Genomic DNA, 23,315 nt, shown 5'->3' on the forward strand with positions numbered 1-23,315 from the left:
TCTTGGACAATAGATATAGAGCTTGCTGAAAAGATTGGAACAGTCAACTTGTGAGCACATTAGATTTCTAAGAAAGTTCAGTGAATAAGAAGTGCGTCTAGTGCTTAAATCCGTAAGTTAAAATCGGTTTAAAAGAGAGATTTGGTGTGTACCTCTTATTGGATATGTACCATCTACTCTATATCCTATATATTTAAGAAAGCGGCGCTGAATTTTTTCTAGAGCGTCGGTGTGGTTTTGACAGAAAGGGAACCATACTATACCTGCATATTCCAACCTAGAGCGCACAAAAGGAAAGTATAAGATTCGCAAACATTCCAAGTCATTGAAATTGCTACCACAACGCAGAATGAATCCAAGGGCTTTCAGAACATTCACACAGAAGTTTGGGATCGAAAATCACGCCTAGGTCAGAAAAGTAGTCTACTCTGGATAACACAACTTCATTTAAAGTATAATCATATCAGATTTGTAAATTCTTATTAGTATAGGACATTATGTGACATTTATCAAAATGTATTGGAAGCATATTCAACTGACTCCACTGCAGGAAATAAAGTAAATCCGTTTGCAGTAATAGACAGTCCTCATATTTAGCTGTATCTCTGTATATTTTTACGTCGTCTGCATACAAAAGAATATTAGAGTGAATAGCTCGGACGAAGTCATTAATATATATAACGAAGAAGAGAGGACCTAAGACTGAGCCTTGTGGTACGCCACTAGAAACAACAGACGTCTTGGACACATGCCCTAAATATTTTACAATCTAAAGCCTGTTAGCTAGATAAGACTTGATTAGTTCCAGGAGAGCGACAGAGAATCCAATATTGTTCAACTCAACTAATAGAATTTTATGATTTAACTTATCGAAAGCTTTTGAGAAGTCCATGTATGCAACGTCTACTTGCAGTCTCTTATCAAAAGAGTCAGACACAAACTGAGTAAAAGTAGATAAGTTGGAAGTAGTAGAACGGCCATACACGGAACCATGTTGAGATTCGGGACATCTTATTACGAATATTAAAAAGAAGAAATCTATGCAAAACAAGTTCAAAAACCTTAGCGAAGTTACAGATCAGCGAGATAGGACGGTAGTTCTCTATCACACTTCTTTTACCTTTCTTAAAAATAGGAGTTATGAAGGATAATTTCCAAATTTCAGGAAATATACAGGTTTTCAGAATTAGATTGAATAATAACATTAATGGGTAAGCTAAAGCTGACGCACAATCAGATACCAAAAATATTATCATGACCACAAACCCAATTCGTCTTTATTTTTTTTTTGCATGTCTAAAACCTCAGCGTCAGAAATATGAGGCAAATGGATTGTCGTGTGAGACAATGTTGATAATACCATAACAAAATTTTCTAATGGAAAAATTCAATTGAAGCAATTGGATTAGCGCTTATTTACCTTTCCTTTGACATTACATGCATGTATTTAGTTTAATTTATAAGGGTAAAAAAAAATTAAAATCGCAGTATCAAATCTTATAATTTTTCAAAAATATTCTATAGGTATATTGTATTGTACTGTACTTCAGGGACGAGGAAAGTGGTGTCGAAATAATAAAATTCCTCCAATTTTTTTGTATGTTTATTCAACATTCTTACTTTGCTTACTGTAGGAAATGCCAAATTCTTATTAAAAATTAAACGATAGATATTTCAAAAGTACCCTAATTCTCGAGCTTTCATAATCATCTTATACCAGATCTGAATTTCCTCAACATATTAAACAGTGACATATATTTCCGCTTAATTGTAAAATATCACAGAGCCAAACTCAAGTTCATTGAATTAATGAAAACATTTTTGTTCCTTTGGAGGCAAAAGTGTTTGATTTGATATTTTTAAATGCCAAAAATACAAAAAAATCAAATTATCATGTCTTGGCGGCTATAAAATAAAATTTTTGGCTATCAAGTTATCAAAAAATAATTATTCCAGTTTTGACAATATTGACATAAAATTCAATTTGTCGCATTGATTATTTTACGTATTTGATTTGGACTAGATAAATACACTGGCCACATCTTCTGCAGGAACTTTGCTACGTTACTAGGCGACAGTGGAGCTGATATTACATGTGGCTTCATCGTTATCAAATAAACTTCTAGAAAAGAAAATCAATACTTAATGAATGCATCGAAGGGGATTCCGAAAATGATTGAGAAATTACGTTAATAAGTCTAGTGAGGGAATTACATTCAACAACGTTTGAAATTATATTTTTATTATTAATAATACATTGTGTTGATCAAGAAGACTTGTTTCTTATTTTTTCAATCAGGCGTTTTCCATCATTATTTTGCGACCCATACTTTGTCCAGTTTTTACAGCCACCGGAGCTAGTTTTTACAGGGCTTTTATAAATGATTCTAAGGGCGTAGTTGACCATGGATTTCAAATATCCCGCTTTGTTGAAATTATGCCTCACTACGACAGTTCTCATTTGTCATTAATGACATTTATAACCTGTCATTTAAACTCCTCGTTTTCATTGTTTTAACGTTTTTCAAGTGTGAATTACAGTAATTCTCGTTGAACCAAGCTCAAACCAACAAAACAGTCGTTTTCAAAACTCTTGGTGGTTGCGTACGAAAATTTTGTTTTGGTGCTAGGAAGCGAACACTGTGAAAATGGTTTTTCTGTTGAACAAGACATTTTCATTGTTTTGTCGTGTTATCGCAATGGGAATTTATAAACGAAGAGTTGTGTATTCTGTAACCGCTTTTAAGCAAGAATATCTGTCCAAATACCGTGATGCGCACATTAAATATGTAATCAAGAGATTTGTTCGAACTGACAGTGTGAAGAAAGAGAAATCTGGGAGAAAATGTTGAGTATCTGAGAAAGTTGTTGAAGATTTCAGACGAATTGAGCAGAATCTGAAAACATCTTTGACAAAATCTCCTCTGCAGTGAGGCGTTTCTCTTGCAACATGAAATTGAACAATGGGTCTTGAACAAAATAGTGAACATTTTCAACATTGACTGTGACGTTTAACCGCAATAAATTTGTTTCTTTTTAGTGTAATGAATTAGTTTTATTTTTTAAAAAGATATGAAGCATTTAGGCAACCAATTATACAGATGCATGTGGTTTTTGTCATAGGTCCTTGGGCATTTAGTACAGTTCAAATCGAAGAGGCGGCACGTTTACATGACCTACTATGACTTTATAGAAATCCTGTAGAACCCGCGAGCGTTAAATAAAACATTCAACCACGGTAACCAGTTGTGAACTGTCATTTCCAATAGCGTTGTGCATAAAATATTGAATATTGCAACCAAAATTAAAAGACGCAAAGAAAAGCTAAACTGTGCAGAGACATTAAGAGAGTTCTAAGCGAGAAGATGGACAAACTAACAGAGAGCTGACTATCAAAGGTTGTTCCAAAATTATTGCAAAAAAATTTTTGAAACAACACACAATACGTCAAAATCAAAAATATAGAATATCTCAGTTTGAAAGTTACAGCGCCTTTAATTTTCAAAAATTAAATCAATAAATCTAAAAATCTTGCAGATGAAGAAAAAGACACAAACCGAAACATACCAGATCTCGTAATTGGTAGAGTTTTACAACATCTTGCCAAAATTAAAATAATTGCACTGTAGATGCATATGGAAGCTATTTTGAAGATTAATTTTAATTCAATTCTTGTTTGTGCTTTTGGTAAATTTTTGTTCATTTTCTATTTAAATTTCTGTTCATTTTTTACTATATCAAGTTTTTGCTATAAAAACAATTCTATGTTCACTATTATTTTATTTGGTGATAGTCCTGTGAGCACATAAAAAATGTTTCCATAAAAACTTTTACATCTTGAGAATGGGACGACTGACATAAAAAAATTGTCTAAGTTTATTTCGACAGAACTTACCTCGTCCCTAAAATACAGTACAACAAACCCAGGTTTTATCGAAAAATTACAAAATTTGACTCCTAATTTTATTTTTTATGATAATCCCTATAAATTAAAATATAGACATGTGTGCAGTGCTACAGTAAAGCTACAGCAACATGCTAAACGTATGTTTCGAGTGAGTTTTTCCAACACAAAATTTTGTGATTACGTTATCAATATTTTAGTAAAGACACATATATCACTTTGGATAGGCGCAGTCTAATAATAATAATAATACTGTATTTCCAAAATTCTGGTAAAATGGGGTGAGTCACTCTTGACAATAAAATAAATTGGCTCATTCATGAATTATTTTAGATTTCCCTGTATAAATAAATCTAAATAAGGCGTTACTGACAACAACAATACCCATCGAAATATCGAAGACAAAATTGAACTGCTAACGACTCCTCTGCTATCAAAAGGTTCGAGGACCCGATCTTGCATTGATACAAATACATTATTCTAAAAAACCATTAACTCAAAATAACAGGAAGCGAAGATGGAAATTTACAATTGTTCCTGATTGTTTGAAAACTTTGGATGCTAAAAAATATTTCATAACATTTTGCAATAAACAACAAACGAAAATTTCTTAATAAAAAAAGAATATGCATGTTTCAAGTAAATTTTCCACAATAAAATTTTGTGACGATGTAATCAACATGTTAGAAAAGATTATTGTATTCTCAAATTTTCGAGAAAATAGGGTAAACATCCTGTATTTTGTTTATATGATGTTGAAACTACTAAAAGTGCAAATGTGGCTATTTAAAAACTAGAAATAGAAAAAACATTATTTCAGAAAAAAAACAATAATTTGTTTAATAGGCCTCTTTAAATGTAATATGTAATTATTACAGTTGAACCATTAACTATGATCATGGTTATTTGAAGTTGAATTTTATTCTGAAGCTGTCAACATCAAATGTGTGTTCATACTCCCTATAAAAATTAACACCTCTTTCGAAAAAGTGGGTTACTTATGGGACGAAGAAATTTGATATGACATCCAGTTCATCAAAATATTCATGGTTACCCAGTCTTTATTTTTGTTTGTTATTTAAATTTTATAAAATAACATTCTCCTATATCTGCGGTTTATGAATCTGTCTTTAGTTTTTATTGTAGACTCCAAATTTTCCAAAAATAAAAATTTACAATCGCATTTGTTTATCCTGTAATGCCTTCGGGACTTTCTCTAGAGAAGAAAATCCTAAATTTGTCCTTTTTCTCTTTTGTCGATGTACTGAGACAATTCCAAGTGGAAAACGCTTTCGAAAAGAGCTTTCTAAGCCAGATATATTGCAGCTTCTCGTTTTGTTTCTCTCATCGTAAGCTGGGCTGAATTCGTACTCTATAAACTACAGGGTCATTATAAAATATTGTAGTCGAAGAAAGCCATGATTTTGGTGACATTTTGTGCCGCCTTTTTCAGTTTTGTGGAAAGGATTACACTAATATTGGAATTTTTATTTTTAGCGCCACATTAGTTGACATTAGCGGCTGCACTGTTTCAACGCTTCATCAAATTCTGTCAGATGTCAATAATTTTTTCGTTTGTACTGGTACGTTTTCCCTCACTTTGTGCGTTAATTGACTTGTCTTGTTTTCATTTTTGCTGACTTCCCCTTTGTTAGAACTTTAATAAGTGTCTCAAAAAACAGTTTTTATCAAAACTACAGATCATTGTGGATTAATCTCAGGTAATGAACAGAGAGGAATAACTATGGTCAGTGTTACAAATGATTTTTTTAGTTCTTTGGCGCAATCATCATGCCTATTACCGTAATGGGGTGTTAAATGAGGATGGGGATGGAGTGTACTCTGTGGAGGCGTCTAAAAACGAGTATCTAGTGAAATGTTCTGTTGTCATTGATGAAGAATCTTTGAAGACGCTATATGGCGAATTATGGCCAGATTTAACGACACTGGTAGCATTTCTAAGTGAAAACCGACGGAGAGACCTCAAGTTAGTGAAGACGTTGTTGAAGATTTAAGGATGAGAATGGAACAAAGTCCGAATAAAGCTTTGTCAAAAATCTTTACTGTCCGGAGTACCATACAGCCCATGTCAGAAAATCGTAAAAGAGAAGTTACATATGCATCCATACAAGATTTTGTTGGTTCAGGAGCTGCAACCAGCTGATTTTCCTTGCCGCGTTGGGTAGTGTAGTTGGTTTCAAGCTGATATGGACGATAACGGGATTCTCGATTTGTCGTTCTTTTCTGATGAAGCCTGGTTTCATCTGTTAGGCTATTATGTCAACTGACAGAACTTCAGAATTTGGTGTATAGAAAATACTCACGCTTTTGAAGAAACACCATCACACGCAATGAAGGTTGGTGTGTGGTTAGCAGACGACGATTCATAGGCCTGATACTTTTTCAAGTAAATGAATGTGATCAATAAACAAAATTAGATGTAGAAAGTGTGTGTAGGTACTGCAATAAAGTTTTTTATTTTCAGTAACTTTCATTTTTCTTTCGGTGTTAGTTGCATTCTCTTAATTTAAAACTTACTTCAACTTACTGTTTAGTAATAATTGTAATTTTACTATTAGGAAAGTTAAAAATCTTTATTAAACATTCTGTTGTTTCAAGAGATCTCATAATCAGCTACAGAACTCTTAACACTATGCTCCTGAAATTTTATTGGTTTTTTCATCTTTTTTCTTATAGAAATTTTGAAAAATCTTGATATTAGGATGGCCATGTGGGCGTGTTTTGGGTAGAACCTCTTTGACATTCCTGTTATGCAGATCTGGCATGTTTCAGATATCTAGAAACTGCAAAGCTGAAGGTAATGTTTGGACATAGCAGTTTTCACCTATTGTAGGGATGAAGATCAAGGATTTCAGTTGTGTTTTTTCAAGAGAAAAGCACCGGTCACAAACCATGTCTGCACCAATATTTTGACGATTCCTTACAATTTACAAACAGAACTTTCGCGGGATCACAACTTTGGCAAAATTATTTACTGCAAAAACTCATTAGGTACTCATAGTGTTCGTTAACTGTGATAAGACTTGCTCTGCCATTGTCCATTACTTGATTTTTCACAATTTTTACCTTCAGGGTACCTATAAAAATGTAATTTTTTAAATAATTACCGTGTTCATTGGTTTCGACAAACTTAACCTCACTTTTTGGATTTCATTATTTGAAAAATTATTGCTTCTTTGCAAAACAGACCAGATGATTTATTCTGTTCAACTCCAATCGACTTTCCAAGGTGTAATTCATGACAAAGCCCTTAAACGTTTTTCTGACAATTTACAATTTTTGAAACTGAAATGTATTGCAGTATTTGCAGTGGCGTTCACAAATGCCCGATAACACTGCAACCCTTAATGCTCTGGCCTGGCGTCTTTATTTAAAATGAAATTAAACCGCGAACCGGGCATTTCAATTTTTGACACATCTGACAGATTTGTTTGGAGGTTCGTGACATTTCAAAACAGTTCAAATCATTTTGGTGATTAGCGGCACGAGAAAAATTTCATTTGTTTTTCATAGGTGAGTTGACTACAATATTTTATAATGACCCTGTATAACTAACTAAAACTAAATATTCAAACTATTCTGTTTTATGCTCCCCAAGCTCATTAATTCCGAGTACCACATTACATATTTTTTATAAACTTAAACTCATTAGTTCCAAGGGTGGCATTAAACAGTCTCCGCGTACCACTCGACTAGCCATAAAATTATAAAACTACCCCGTTTTAACGTTCGCTTTGTGTCCACAACTTTGCGAAATTCCAACATAAACTCATTAAATAACAAGCACGTGCAGCGTATCACTTACCGATCCAGGATCGTCTTAAAGAGCACACATCCGAGGTAAAACGACCAAACGGAATGGCAAATGACAACTAAAATTCGGTTATATACAGCACTTAATCGTCGTCGTTCAATGCAAATGCCACAATAAATGTGTCTTTCTTCCTGTGTAAGTCCGACTCTGCTTTGGGGTTTGATGCATCCATAAATTGGTTTGCCTATAAAGCTTGTCCTTCTAAACAAATTTATTGCACTCGAGAGAGCACAAAGAATAGATGATAACCAAATTTTCCGTAGTCAGTTTTATAATTTTATAGCTGTTCAAGTTATTGAGCGACCACTGCGTGTGATATTTATGTAAACAGATCAGAACGGATCAATACTAACTGGTAGTTTTACAGAGGGTCTTATTGATAAAATGTCAATCGAAGAGAAACTTGAAAACAGAATTGATAGATTATGTTAAACATGTTTGTATTCTCCATACAGGAAAAAATTAAATGAGTGAATTTTTAAAACCCCCTCTATAGCAGGCCGTTTTTATCCAAAACAAACTTCTCTTCATAAATTGAAGTTTTATTAATTCAGACTTTGATAATTAATCTACACAAAACCGTTTCGCTCTGTTGCTCTAATTTAAATCGTTAGCGTAACATCCTAATTCTTATGGAAAGTCAATATTTCCGAAAGGAAATGAGCCGTAAAATTCTTGACGTTTGATGCTATTTTCAATATATCTTTTAGCATTGGGATAAGTGACAGCAATCAAAACTTTTGTACGCTCAGAATTCGCAGACAAAGTTGAGAACATCTAAAAAATCAGCAGTAACACGTGTCATGCATATTTTTGCCGAGGATAACGATATCTTTCCCGTTCATCCTCCAGTCGACGATAACTCGAGTTTGAAATGGAAGATTTGATAATACACACAATGAATTTGAGTTTAACTACCTAATTCAGCGAAACTCACTCCTTGACATCTCGACGTGCCGCAGATTTCTCATGTGGAATAATAAACCAGTTGCGAATCTTTAATTTACGTCTCTTTTTGAAAAGTGTAATTTATTTGCCAAAAAGCCCACATTTAGCCCATTAGTGTAAATTTTTGTTCCGTGTTCTGCTTCGCGCTTTTCCCTGTGCGTTTAATTCCATCACCCTTATAATTCTAATTTCGTGTGGTGGTTGCGCCGTTTTTTAATCTCTGCAGTCGAAACGTATTAGCTGCGGTTCTAGAGGCGTTAATGGTATTAAAATCGGATATCGCAGCAAATAAATCCGACTCTATCCAGTTGGGAGACGCTGAAAGTGTATAAGAACTAAAAAAGTAGGTTTTATTTATAGTCGGGGAAACATGGGTAAACTTTCGTCGCGTCGGTGGCAAGAACTTATCCATTCGCCTGTATTTGGAAAAAATTGATGATAGAGTAGTTTTCAATGAGTGTTTTCGTACTTTTTCACAAAACAAATAACGAACTTTGATGTATGTTGTAATCTGAATTTTACTAGAGGCTAAATACAGGTCTGTAAACACGGTTTTAACAAATTAAAAGCACAATGCTTTAAAGAGAAAATTTCGAAAGGTGATAATTTTGTTTTCGAATGTTTTTAGTTTAGAACAAGCTGGGCTAGACTTTTTTCACTGCTTTAAAAAATTAAATAAAAAAAAAATGGATCCAGATAAAGATCCAGAAAATATACAGTATGTCCCCGGACTAAGTTCACAAGAGGAAAAAAAACTGTATTTTCTATTTTACAAAAAATGACATAGGAATGACATTTTTTCCTTAATTCAAAACGAATAAATCTGCAATTAAAATTTTAATATTATCAGGCTGTGTCCTTAAAATCGAAAAAAAAATAGTACCGACCAGGAATATTGAAGTTTTAATTTCAGATTTATTCGTTTTGAATTAAGCAAAAAACGTTATTCCTATGTCATTTTATTACAAAATAGAAAATACAATTTTTTTCCTCTTGTGAACTCAATCCAGGGACATACTGTAGACTAAAGTTTTAAATTTTCTCCACTACGTTGATGAATAATACAACATTCTCAAAATCTCCCCAAGCTTTTAGTTCGTCTATAACGATTTAATCGCAACTATTTCAAGTTGCTTTTTTAATTAAAATTCAAATTAAATATATAGGCAAGGAAAAACTTGTGCATATTTTTAATGCCTAAAAAATTCGTTTCATTTTTCATTGTAAGAAATTATTGTAAGAGGGATTATCGGAAAAAGTCTACTTTCATGTTTTCTCGACGTTCGATGACCGTAAGAGTACGAAAAATAGGTCCTCCGTTTATGTCTGTCTGTCTGCCGTCTGTGTCGATTTTTATTATACAGATTATCTCTAAAACTATCGGAGTGATTTTTGTCAGAATTTAAATGTATATTAGGGCTATCGTGTAGATGATAAGATGATAAAACGTTACTTAAAATTGGGCTAGTCACGCCAACAATAGGATCACGTCATCTCCAAAATTTACATTAGTAAACATTACTTAGATTTTATAAAATAAGATACTTCTGTACATGTGGGTTATGAATCCGTGTTAACTTTTACTCTAGAAATCCTTGTTATTGGGAAAAAATTCAAAATTGTAAATTGTACCTTTGAAACTGCAGAACTGAATGCTCTGAAACGCTTTATCACGGTTCCCATAACCTTTTAAAAGTTAATCAAAATTTATTCGTTTATAGCCTCCCCAAGAAATAATGACGTCACGTTACATTTCTGCCGAATAAATTTTCTTTAAATTTTGCACAATAATATGCTCCTGCATGTGTAATTCATTCACCCGTGTTCAGCTTTTACCCTTGGCTTCCAGATTTTTTGAAAAAACTCAAAATGGTATACCTATGAATATTTTAAAATGGCCCCTTGAGTACGAAAAATGGATATCTTTTGCTTCCGTCTGTCTGTCTCCTATCTGTCCACATTTTTATTAGACAGGTAATCCACGAAACTGCTGCACCGATTGTTGTTAATCTTATATTTATGTTATGAATTTTGTGTAAACGGTAAAACCGTAACCAAAATTGAAGATGTCATCTCCAAAATTTACAATAGTAAATGTAATTTAAATTTTATAAAATAACATACCCCGGCATACATCAAAATTTTTGAAAAAAATAATCAAAACCGAGTTAGATTTTGCACTTTAACATTATGAGACTGCAAAGCCGGATGCTCTGAAATCTTGCAGTCATTTTAAGGTTATCGGAAGCACGGTAAATTGTTAACCAGTTTTTTCCGTTTATGCCCTGCCAAAATATTAATCACGTCATCAGAAAATTTTGCCGAAATAAATGTTATTAAACTTCATAAAATAACCTGTAGTGACCAAATTTGAACAAAAATTTCGCGCTGGGCCACACGAAATAGCATTTGAATAATTTGAATTTGAAAAAAATTCAATCAAGAAAGTCTTTAAACATAGGCAACCACGTGCACTCTAGTTCTTTTTTTGGTAGTTTATAGTTGGGAATTCTAGTTATAGGGTCGGTAGTGAGAGTGTTGGTAGCGCGAACTTGCCTTTGTTTGGTAGAAGGCTAGGTGGCGGGTCACCGTTGTTTTTATTTTGGTGAGTGAAACAGGCCGTGAGTTAGCTAGGTTAAGTTTAGTTGTTTGGTAGTTAGAAAAAAGGGAGAGCTTTTGTTTAACGATAATAAATCGTACCCCAACACGCGTAAATAATTCTTGCGGTCTTTCAAATAGGAAATATGCGAATTTTCGACCGACGTTAACACGTGGTGTAAATTTGTTGTATTGTTTGTAAATCCACAGTTCATGTTAGAATTTTAATCGTTAACTAGCTCTAACACCATTTAACGGTCCTAAGATTGTTTATGTAAAGTACTTGCTAGGAGATTTCATGAGATTCACTTAATCAGGACTCGTCCTTTGTTTACCAAGTTATAAATAAGGGTTCTGGATGCTTATACTTAAGTGTTACATGATAACACTTCTTAATTCCTCACACAAGATTGCTAATAGTTCATCATTAACCTACCGTGGCCCCACTCTGGGAAAAGACCGTGTGTGCGGTAGAATTCATAATATCGTGCTCTGAGGTACGGGGGGATTAAAAAATTTTCCCCTTAGACAACTGTCATCATTATCATCATCACATCACCAAGACATTTTTCTGGCAAGGTTGAAAATTATATCATCGAGACGCACATTTCTCGCAATGCTGGATACATTTTATGTTGTTTATTTATCCACTGCTTTGTTTGGGATAAGCTGGGGACAGTGCACGAGATAAACTCTCAAAGCTAATGGTTTTAAGTAACCGGTCACTTGGATCAAGCCATGGATTAACATAAGTAAACTTTTTGTTTGAATCGTTGATAAAGTGTGGCATAATTTAACATCCGGTAAATTCTTTGTTCTGGCAGCGACCATGTTAACAACATTGTGGGTCATGTGGGACATGCACTTTATTCCTTTGATTTAGACCATTATTTGCACAGCGCCACAGGATTGATCGGATTTCTGGGAGACATATTTTTGACGCATTTTTTTTAACGAACAATGGCCCACAATACAGATGAATAACTTAACTTTTAAAAATTAACCAATAACTCGAATGGACATAAAATATGAAGCTCATGTAATTTTATTAGCTTTGCAATTTTTCACCTCATATTTTTTTTAATCTCACAATTTTAACTACAGTAATTTTCTTTGTGGTTCAATTTAAATTGAACGTAAATTTTCTTGCTCTGCAGTTTCTAACCTAACGTAATTTTTTTGTGTCTACACAAGTATTATTTCACACCAGATCTTTTTTGTTTTTATAAATCTTTGCTAGTTTTTTTTTCATGTAAATATTTTGTTGATTAATGCTTCCATCATATGAATTGTCTGATGTCCAATCTTGATTTCAGATAAGAATTCTTTGCTGTTTAAAAATTTCACGAAACTATGGCGAATTCAAATATAGTTTATTGCTCTTTTTGAAACATTAATACTTGTTGATTGTAGTTGACATCAGAGCTATAGAAATTGAACATTTAAATGAAATTGAGGTAAATAACAAAATAACAGTGGGGGAAGCGGAGTGGTAGCGCGATCTGCACAAAGGATGCAGGCCTAGAATAGAAGTCAGGGACGGTCGTGATGACGTGACGCTGTCGTCTTGGCCCACTAGTCGAGTTTGCGGCCGTAACGGCCTGCTCGTCTAGGCACGTTTCTTCGTGATAAAGAGGTGCTGGGCGGCAGTGCTTGCGATAGAATAGAATCATCGTCGTGGGTGAGAGAACAGCCACGACCAGGATCCTCAAATTCCACTGGTGCTACCACGCCCCCTATGTTTTCTTTTTGAAAAATTTAAAACAATCTTGAGGTTCCTGTTTGGAAAGATTTGAAAGTGGTCTAGAGCCTCTAGTGTCTTTTCTTATAACAATAATTTCATTAAATTTCTTACGATATGTCATTTAAGTCATATCCCATTTATCAAAATCAGTCTTATCTTAGCAGGTACTAGCCCCGCCCACCACCCACCCTCTCCTTTCTTAGAGGGTATGTCATTTGCAAAAATCGGTCTTATTTGAGCAGCTACTAGCCTCGCCCACCCACCCTTTCTTTTCTTAGAGGATATGTCATCTGCCAAAGTCAGTGGTATCTTAGGAGGTGCTAAACCCGCCCACCCGCCCTCTCTTTTTTTATCTCATTTGCCAAAATCAGTTATATCTTACCTAGTACTTGCTAAGATAAGACTGATTTTAGTAAATGACATATCCGCTAAGAAAATAAAGTGATGGTGCGAGGCTAAAACTTGCCAAGATAGAACTGAACAATATTAAGAGTAGTCACTGGAATGTGGTGGATGGGCGGGGCTACTGTTTGCTCATAAAACTAAAAAAAGCTAAACTTAGCTTACTTTACAAAAAATGATAAAAATTTGAAAACATTACGAGCTTACTTATATGCACAAGGCAAGAATTTTGAGCACCTTCTCTAGTGTTTAGTTGGGTTTTTAATTATACAAACTGCCACATTTTCATTGACGATTCTGGCAAAATGGCAGTAATTTTCACAGACATGGAGCCGAAAATAAATTCTAGGGGTTGAAAACTACAAATAATAAATCTACAATAATTAGCTTTAGCTAATTTTCGAGGGTGGTTGAAATATTACCAAAAATTTCATAGGGGGGAGTACTGAAAAATTCAATTTTTGGAAAAGTTGCTAATTCGAAAAATCTAAAGGGGTCATTCCAACTAAAATGTGCAAAATATTTTGAGTCCATTCTTGTGCTATTATTTTTTATATACCGGGTGTCCGTAGTTAATTTTAGATCCCCTCGTGTTTTATTTTCGGATAAATTTAAAGGGACCTGGTGTTTTGTTGCTGAATGAACTTGAAAAAATCTTTTGAGCTTTCAGTGTTTTATTTTTTAGGAATTTGAAAAAGTCTTGAGTGCCGCAGGGTTTGAGTACCCATGGTGTATTATTTTGGGAGCCCATGAAGATTTTTTTTGTAAATTTTTTAAAACAAGTTTGGGGGACTTTGGTGTTTTATTTTTGGAAAATTCTGAGCTGACCTGAGTGAATTTTGGGACTCCGTTTTTTTTTTTTGAAAAATTTAAAACAATCTTGAAGTTCTAGGTATTCCTGTTTGGAGAGAATTTGAAAGTGCTTTGGAGCCTCTAGTGTCTTCTCTTATAATCATTTAATTAAATTTCTTACGATACGTCATTTAAGTCATATATCTCATTTGCCAAAATCGATCTTATTTAAGCAGCTACTAGCCTCGCCCACCCGCCCTCTCTTTTCTTAGAGGATATGTCATCTGCCAAAGCTAGTGGTACCTTAGCAGGTGCTAACCCCGCCCACCCGCCCTCTGTTTTTTTAGAAGGTATCTCTTTTGCCAAAATCAGTTTTATCTTAGCTAGTACTTGCTATTGTTTGTTAAACTTAGCTTATTTTTACAAAAAATGATCAAAATTTGGAAACATTACGAGCTTACTTAATGACAATTCTGGCAAAATGGCAGTAATTTTCATAGACATGGAGCCGAAAATAACTTCTGGGGGTTGATACCTACAAATTTTTATTGAAAAATTGAGTTTTTGGAAAAGTTTCCAAAAAATTCCCAGAGCAAATCTCAACGTGATAATTCGAAAAATCTAAAGGTTCCATTGTTCCAGAGCAAGCGATTTGAAAAAAAAATCTTAATAATTCTAAAAATTGCCATATTTTGATTGCCGACTCTGAAAACACGGTAGGAATTTTCGAAGAAATGAAGCCTTCTAAAAGTTGAATTGTACAAAAAAATGTCTCTAACTAATTTTAGAAGGTGGTCCAAAGGTGATCAAAGATTTCAAAATGTGGTACTTACTGAAAATTTGAGCTTTTGGAAAAATGGCCTATAAATCCAGAAAAAATTGTGGAATATGAATTCCAACGTGCCAATTTGAAAAATGTAGCGTTTTTTACAGGTTTTTATGATACCTTTATCTTCTTTTTTTGATTTCTGTTTTTTTTTTAATTTTTTGAAAAATTCGGCTAGGACGTCAGATTTTTTAAAAATCCCAAAATTTCCATCATTTCAATTGGCGACTCTGGAAAAGTGGTAGGATTTTTCGACGAAATGAAGCCGAAAGGATCTTCTGGGGATTGAGATCTAAAAGAAAATAAATGTCTATAGAAATGTTCGAAGGTTGTCTAAAAATTAAATCACGTCATCAAATTTTTGGTCAGAGAAATTATAGTTAGAGTTTTACGATCTACATAATATTGTTAAAACATATCTAAAATGTCACAACTGTTAAATCGGTAGTTTCAGAATAATAAAAGCATCAGTGGACTAGAGAGAACACTCAGACGAAACGGGAGAACTACTTTTTCATATTCTAAGATTTACGGAACGTCGAAAAAACTTGAAAATACAATGCATCCTAGCTTATACTCGTGAATTAAAATGACATGTGAAACAAAAATACAAGTGAATATGTAACGGCACAATTAGCAACAATAAATTTGGGAAAAAGTGATATTAATTAAAAAAAATCAAAGATTTTTCTAACATGTTCTGCTAAGAAGAATGACAGTTAAATTTTTTGGCAGTTAATTACAACTTTTTAAACGTCAATGTGAAATTAATTTTTTTTTAAACGAGTGATGAAGTTCGTATACCTGATGAAGACACTATGTACCGAAACATGTGTAGTAGTACCCTTATACAAATAATTATTTTGAAACAGAAAATATAGTCCAATACTGCAGTTTATTTGATTCCGTCTAAATCTGTCAAAGTAACTGAGCAGCAAATATCGTATAAGGATGATTCGTTCCAAATAATAAGCCACCTTTTTATACCGAGATTCAGTTTCATTAAATGTTTCAAGTAAATTCAAACACAATATTAAACCTATATAAGTTTAATGTAAATATTGATAAAGTTGTTGTTTTCTTAAGTCGGTAATTGAAATTGCTAGTTTCCACAAGCACGGACAGCGAATATTCAACTATAGCAAACCACTTCATCTCTTGACGTCTCGTAATGAAAATAAATGTAAACGAACGGAACTATTACGTTATTACATTCGTGGATAGCAGGAAATATTTCTTTTTCTTCAACTCCATCCATTAAATCCTCTTCAGGCTGTTTTTCAATTGATTCCGTTCATTCATGTCTCACATTAAAATCCTCTCAGTCTTCCGATTGCATATCCTATCGCTTTCGTGCAGTATTAAATCCTGCATGTATTCAGAAGTTCCTGCAGCGATTTAGATCGCATTCCTGCCGAACACACGCGAAATTCTCATACAAACCAACATAATAAATGCTTACGATTCAAAGCAATTGTTTGACCTCGTCTGTTATGTTGTTCCGATAACTTTGAAAACATTGACAGACCAATCAATGCTCGCTTGAATGCGAACGTCGAGGTGGTTTCGTACATTGTAATACCAGAAAACGTGGATCAATTCAAGAGGACTGTACCACTTTAATGGAAGTTGGAAATTGATGCTCCTTTAATTAATTCACAGGTTTTCTGCGTTCCATTTCGACACGTCGGTGGTTTTGTTGGAGGATGCTTAATTACTAATGAGATCAAATTAAAAAGTTTGTGGTAAGAAGGTTTAAAATGTAAACACTTTTCTAGCGATGTTGGAGAAGTGATTTACCTGAAAGGTTCGTGTCTTTTACTTTGGGGATTTTAAAGCGGGAAAGTTGGGATTGACGGTTGTCGAGCAGGTAGGGTAAATGTGTACAAGAGTGCGCATATATATAAGAGTACGCACTGATGATTTCTGCTTATTAGTGCCATCTGGGTAAGATGAAGTTATACCATTCAGAATTTAATGTTAAACCTGAGATAAAGGTGCAAAAGTGACCTGAATATAGTTTATAGTTTGGTCGTACTGACGATTTTATGTTCACACGTTGTGTGGATGTAATTTTTACCGCTCATAGTTTTAGTTTTTTGTAAGGTACGTACCAGTTCTTTTATTTTACAGTAATAATTTTCATTAGTTGTAACTTTTAAGGTGTCGTTATACACTAACAGTTTTACACTTTCTGTCCATCAAAAGCTTTTAACTTTGAAAACATTAGGTTATGTACAAATGTACAAGAGTGCGCAGCGAGGTATTGTATAAGCGTGCGCATTGCTTGCAATATGTAGTCTAATAGTCTTGGAGATACATATCATACGGTAATGAATTATTTAACTCTACTACTTTGTACTGCTTCTCGAGTTGTGGGGTGGTGGTTATGGTGATTTTTTTTTTATTTTTACTTCCTGAGCGTGTTGTAATCGAGTCCGTCGACCGACTTTCTATTTTTACGTTTTCTCGTCTTTTCAAGGCCCCTAGAGTACGAAGAAATAGGTCTCCCGTTTTATGTGTAGTCTGTAGTCACTTATTCCCATTTATTTTCACCTTAGAAACAAATATTTTTTCATAAAATGTAATGCGTACTCATAAGCGTTCAAATGCGCACTCTTGTGCAATGAACTGTCTAACAGTGCGCATTTACACATCTTGACAAAAATTGAAATTACTCTTAAAATATAGTGGTGTTGGGGCGTACAATTAAATATATCTGATCTCTAAACATGTATATAACGAACCCATATCATAAAATTTGTCTATCCAAAAAAATTAAAAAGTTGTTGACAGTTTTACACTAAGTGCGTACTCTTGTACACATTTACCCTATAATTAGGCTTGAGTTTTCCAATCTTAATTAAGAATGTTGGGGAGTGTTTTTGGTGTGCAGATTTTGAAAGTTAAGAAATCCATTATTGTTTGTTCTAATTTAGTCAGATAAAAATTCAACACGCAAAATTTCGTTTTTGGCAGGAATATCCTTGCTTTTAAACGCAAAGGTCACAAGTCTGGTCGAGATTATAATGACATTGTTTTGCTTCCAGAGGTTAAGCTCAGACTATATAATTTCATATTTGCTATTTTTATAGCTTGGAAAATCCGAAAACAACGCTCTCCCGTTTCCGTATGTCTGTCTGATCGCGATTTTATTAAGCAGATAGAGTACAAAAAAGTCTCGTGTTTCCAATTGTCTGTCTGTCTGCCATCTGTCCAGATTTTTATTTAGACAGATAACTGTTTTTTCTCTGATTTTAAAGGGATTTAATTAGTTGATCGTTTTTTGGCCTTATATTTACAGCATAAATTTCAAAAACAACCGGTCGATTTCCCGGTACATACTTGGGAATGGTATTTATATTTATTTTTTTTTATTTAAAAAACATTCCCAGTTAAACCAAATTATAACGTTGGCTGAATTTTTTTAATATATTTTTAAAACAATTCATGTCCGGCGATGTTTTAAAATCTAATAAATCGATGTACTTCAGGTATTTTTAATTATTTACGTGCTTGTTGGTGATAAGCGTTCGAGCCACAAATTAATTAAATTCGTCAATGTGAAAATAAATGGTTACAACCTCGTAACCACGTAAAATTTAATAAATACTTCCGAAAATAAATACAAGAACGTATACTGCTTGACTAGACATTGTGTCATTTTTAGAAACCGAACTTGTGACTGGTTATTTTCAAGTCGCCCATAAAACTAATCATTTTTGTGCTGTACAGTTAACCGCCAAGAAGTTTAATCGATCCGACGAGAGGTTCAGGTGAGTTAGAATTAGAAGATACACTTGACATTTGTACGCACAATCAAAATAAATTTCTTCGCCAGAATTAACGGTCATGTGAAAATTCTTTTTAGACTTTAGATTTATTAGATAAAGCCCAAATAAAAAATCAGGTGATATTGTTTCTTTTTCAGTGTGTAAAATCTAAAGTATTAATAATTCCTGTTGACAAATCAATAAGTTAGAACATTCAAAGGATTCAAACAACAGAAAACAGGCAAGTGTCAAAAGCAATCAAGCAACAAAACCTGGAGATGTTTGAGACCGAGTATTTCCAATCAATTAAGTAAATGTCGCGAAAATTGCATTTGCTGTTATACACAAATTTTGAAACTTTGCACAATTTAGTGAATTTCGTCGAATTATGAAACTCTTGATGTTATTAACAAGCTGTTGAGCTGTTCACACTTGAGTACGTCGATTCCAATAATGGTTTGAACTCAAACTTCTAGTATCTAATTACGGTACAATTGAATTACTTATTCACGAAGTAGTTGAGTGAATGTTTTTCAAAAGTCTATAGATATAACGATTTTAAACATTAATTAAACTTGGACAGTAAGAATACTTATTCCTTCTATTTCGCAGACTTCCTTTTAAACAGTGCAAGATAACACACGTGATCTATTTCGTGCAACGACCTCTATAAATTACAGCTCACATTTACACATTTGACGTATTGTTGCGTTTGATAACGGCCGTCAGAATGGAATAAATTGTTCTATAAATTCAGATAAAGTTATTGTAACGCAACAGAAGGGAATTAACCGCTGAAACCCATTTACATTTACAACGGCGGTTGTTTATTTATTATAGCGCTCATTATTATCTCTGGCATTGAATTCTGTCACAATTTCGCGAATTTGCCGCCCTTAGTCAACATCCAGACCGTTAGGAATTCCCGAACTTAATAAAAATTCCGCTCGAACCGCATCTCCATACCTCGGAATTTTTTCTTTTAAACTGTCCGTGTTTTTAAAAGACACACAAACTTACAACAAATTACTTGGGGGTTTTCTTCTCCAATCGGGAATGTTTTTGTTAGAGTCTGTGTTGATGTACTTAAGGGAAGTTCCAGCACAATGTTTGCTTTTGACTGTTTGCATGGAGGGAATTTTGGGACTTTCCAGGCTGGGCTGTTTCAAGCTGATAGACTAATGGTAATGAAGTAATGACGGCAAAATCGGGATTAATTATTATTGCTACATTTCAGTTCTTATTAGCTGAGTTTGTATATTTTTGAATACATAATGTAATTACTTAATTACTAATTACTCCTAGCGAAGTACGGTTTTTATTTTTTTCCGTTTAGAATGTGTTAATGAAGAGGGAAAAATCAGAAAAGTGATGCATAATTTTAATGTAGGTAGTGCATATTTCATATTTTTTTTATGATATTGTATAATTTTTCGTGTACTACATCTCCATTCTCCACCATATGTTATAAGTTCTGCATTTATAGCCCTTTCCAGGGACTTTACCATTACCACTTTGTTGACTGTGGGCTTAACTTCTTCCTGCGTAATTTCCATTTCACCCAGTGACTCTGGGTCAATTAGAAGGTATCTGAAGTCTTCGACATACGTCTGTTTATTTTTATTCATTCTTGTAAAATGCGTTGTTGTTCCTATACCTACCCACTTTCTTTTTGTACTAACTTATCATTCACCCACTTTGTTTTAATTTTTTGGAAGAAGTTTTTCTGTTTTCGTCTATAAACACTTGCTTCTTGCTTCTACAAATACATGTTAAAATTTCTTGGCTTTTCTACTGCTGAATCGTATTTTTCTCTTATGTTTCTTATATGTAGGTTAAGCAAACTTAGTAACTTTGGATTCACCTATCCCCTTCTCAAACTGATGGCATCATACTCTAGATAATAATTATGTATTTTACTTTTTGTCAAGGTGTCCCGCAAGGCTCTAACCTTGGGCCTTTTCTCTTCATCTATTTATCAACGACCTTTTGAAACCCTTAAATGCAGTATCCTTACGGTGATGACTCGACAATTGATTCTAAAATCTCATTGCAGCTACATCCGTCTTGTAAATATCTTTGCGGGTCTCTCTAGACTTCTTATTCCTACACCTTTTCTGGTATTGACAGTGTCTGTACGTTCCATGTGCTGATTTTTAGTTCATTCTTTTTCCTTCATTTCTTGTTTTCCTTGTATTTTTCCTTGTTCTATTTTTTTGGCCATCCTCCTTTATGGTATACATTTCTGTTGATCTTTAATCGCTTTCTTCCTTCTCGCCCATAACCCAGTGGTGACATTTCACTATATGTTTTCCCTTTGACTTTTATTTTCCTCTCTGATTCCACTTATTTTTCCTAAGTTGTAGTCTTTTAAATTTATGGGCAGTAGATTTACTTTTAGATAGTAGATTTATAGTCTTGCAAATTTTATACCGGTTTTACGGTCTTTTAAAGTGGGACCTCATGCCGAGATCATTAACGACCCTAACAATGAGTTTCTAGCATAATCCTCGAAGATAAAGAAATTTATGAATGTGTAGGTTTGCACAGGCCGGTATTAAGTTCCGAATTACCTACCTACCTCTACCAAATTTGGTAGTAATTAAAAACGTGTAAATTATTTCTCATTTTCCTTTCTGTGCTCGTGGTGTTATAGTTTTAATGCATTATTCGAAATGTGAGGGGAACAACAATTATTGCTATTTTTACCTCATCACTTACTAATAGTAATGGATAATGCAAAAGAAATATTAACTACATGTCATTAGAGACCTGGACGTTCCTCTGCAATTTCATCTTGACGAAATAATTAATGCAACTGAACTCATATGGAGTTCACTAAAAACTATATTAAACACTATTGAACTGGAAGATCCACACGTATCCCCTAATTTTCAAGAATTAAAAATAAATGAAGAAAGTCAAGATGAAGAATTTTGAATACGTATTTAAATATTTGTGTACGCATACATTTGTGATCTCTGATTTAAATAGTTAAATTAGTAAATAAAATGTTTTTATACATAAATTGAATAACAACAATAGGATAATTTTAACAAAATGTGTTAACCTTTTCTTTAAATATTTGGTATAAAATGTTGTTCAATGCCAGTTTTTCAGTTGTGGGTATTTTTTTTAATTTCACGGGTAACAAAAACGATTTGTTGAATCAACTTAAGAACGAGATAAGGCCCTGAACGGGTGCCGACGCAATAAAAACAAAAAATAAAAAGAGCAAAATTCGTATAATATATAAATATAAGAGCGGATAGACTGCAGTATCAAAAAGTGAAGAAAGAATATCGAAGAAAAATAAAAGAAAAAATATGACAAACGAACTAAAAACTAAGCAAATCGATTTGAAAGAATTGGAAAACCACAGAAATTGTAACGAAAACACGGAATCAAGAGGAGTACAAATAACAAGAAACAACAGTCTGGCAAACAATGATATAAAGAAAGAAGTTAAAAAGAAAATCCTTTAAAAAAAAACTTTAAATAACAAAAAAAATAAATCATTGTAGACTACACCGGCTACAAAAGACAAAGAGAGACAGTTAAGAGAAAGCAAAAGCATGAAAATAATTGTGAGTGAAGATGAAGAAAGATACACCAGGTAATGCAAAAATTCTACACCGCACACTAAATAAAAATAAATCTAAGGAAAGAAATAAAAAAAATGGAAACGACAAAAAAGGAGATGCGATAACAGAAGAAGATAAAACTATTATTAGATGGAATATTTTGCAGCACTATTAAAAACAAGTGAAAATACAAGAAGAAAACACTGAAGAAGAGGAAATTGGAAATTGAAACGAATTAGGTAGTAAAAGCGTCTGAAAGAATTAAAATAGGAAATGCCACAGGAATAGACAATATAAGACGACACGGGTGAAGAAGGAATAAACGTGTTATAGATATATAAAATACTAATAAACAGCATGCAGAAGTCATAAAATACCAATGTAATGGAAGACTGTAACTACAGAGGAGTGTCACTACTAAGTACGGCCCTAAAAGTATATGAGAGGGTTATTAAAGGAAGACGAAAAGAAAAAACAGGGATAAGAATGGCAGAATCACGTTCAGGGCAGATAGATCTATACAAGTTGGATATTCGTAGCAAAGCAAATATCAGAAAGAATAATGGTTTCGAATAAACTACGTAAGTACGATAGATTTAGAGAAAGCATTTGAGAGATTACCAAAAAGTAAAATCTGGAAGGGAAAGGAGAAGACGGAAAGAGATATGCAAGGGGAGAAAATAAAATATCTAGCGACAATAACAGAAACAAAAGGACGATTCAGAGAAAACAGTGACGAAAGGAATAAATAGAATTACAGCGATGTACAGAGAACATTATATTACCAACGTTTTAATAAAAAGAGATATCCCAAAATCAAGACATAGTAAAGGCAATTTTAGTGCCAACGCTCATTTACGGAAATAAATCATGGGTTTTTAATGAAAAGCCCAAAAGTAAAATTACGAA

At 33.5% G+C, this 23,315-nt stretch overlaps 1 protein-coding gene and 2 long non-coding RNA genes across 7 annotated transcripts in view; 1 reads left to right on the forward strand and 2 right to left on the reverse strand.

Annotated features, from left to right (window-relative positions):
• Window positions 1-23,315, reverse strand: part of LOC135130705 (uncharacterized protein) — a 573,502-nt gene that overhangs the window by 259,296 nt on the left and 290,891 nt on the right. The gene's annotated exons all lie outside the window — the stretch shown is intronic.
• LOC135130242 (uncharacterized) lies at window positions 5,406-6,392 on the forward strand. The gene is made up of 2 exons (XR_010280713.1): window positions 5,406-5,625; window positions 5,678-6,392. It is a non-coding gene; the product is annotated as an uncharacterized LOC135130242 (long non-coding RNA).
• LOC135130241 (uncharacterized) lies at window positions 6,056-7,343 on the reverse strand. Its single transcript, XR_010280712.1, has 4 exons — window positions 7,066-7,343; window positions 6,453-7,002; window positions 6,229-6,364; window positions 6,056-6,176 (listed from the first exon to the last, which is right to left on the reverse strand). It is a non-coding gene; the product is annotated as an uncharacterized LOC135130241 (long non-coding RNA).

This window comes from Zophobas morio, unplaced genomic scaffold, assembly GCF_036711695.1.
Source record: "Zophobas morio isolate AGI-343-1 ecotype UQ-CSIRO unplaced genomic scaffold, CSIRO_AGI_Zmor_V1 ptg000017l, whole genome shotgun sequence".
Lineage (NCBI taxonomy): Eukaryota > Metazoa > Arthropoda > Insecta > Coleoptera > Tenebrionidae > Zophobas > Zophobas morio.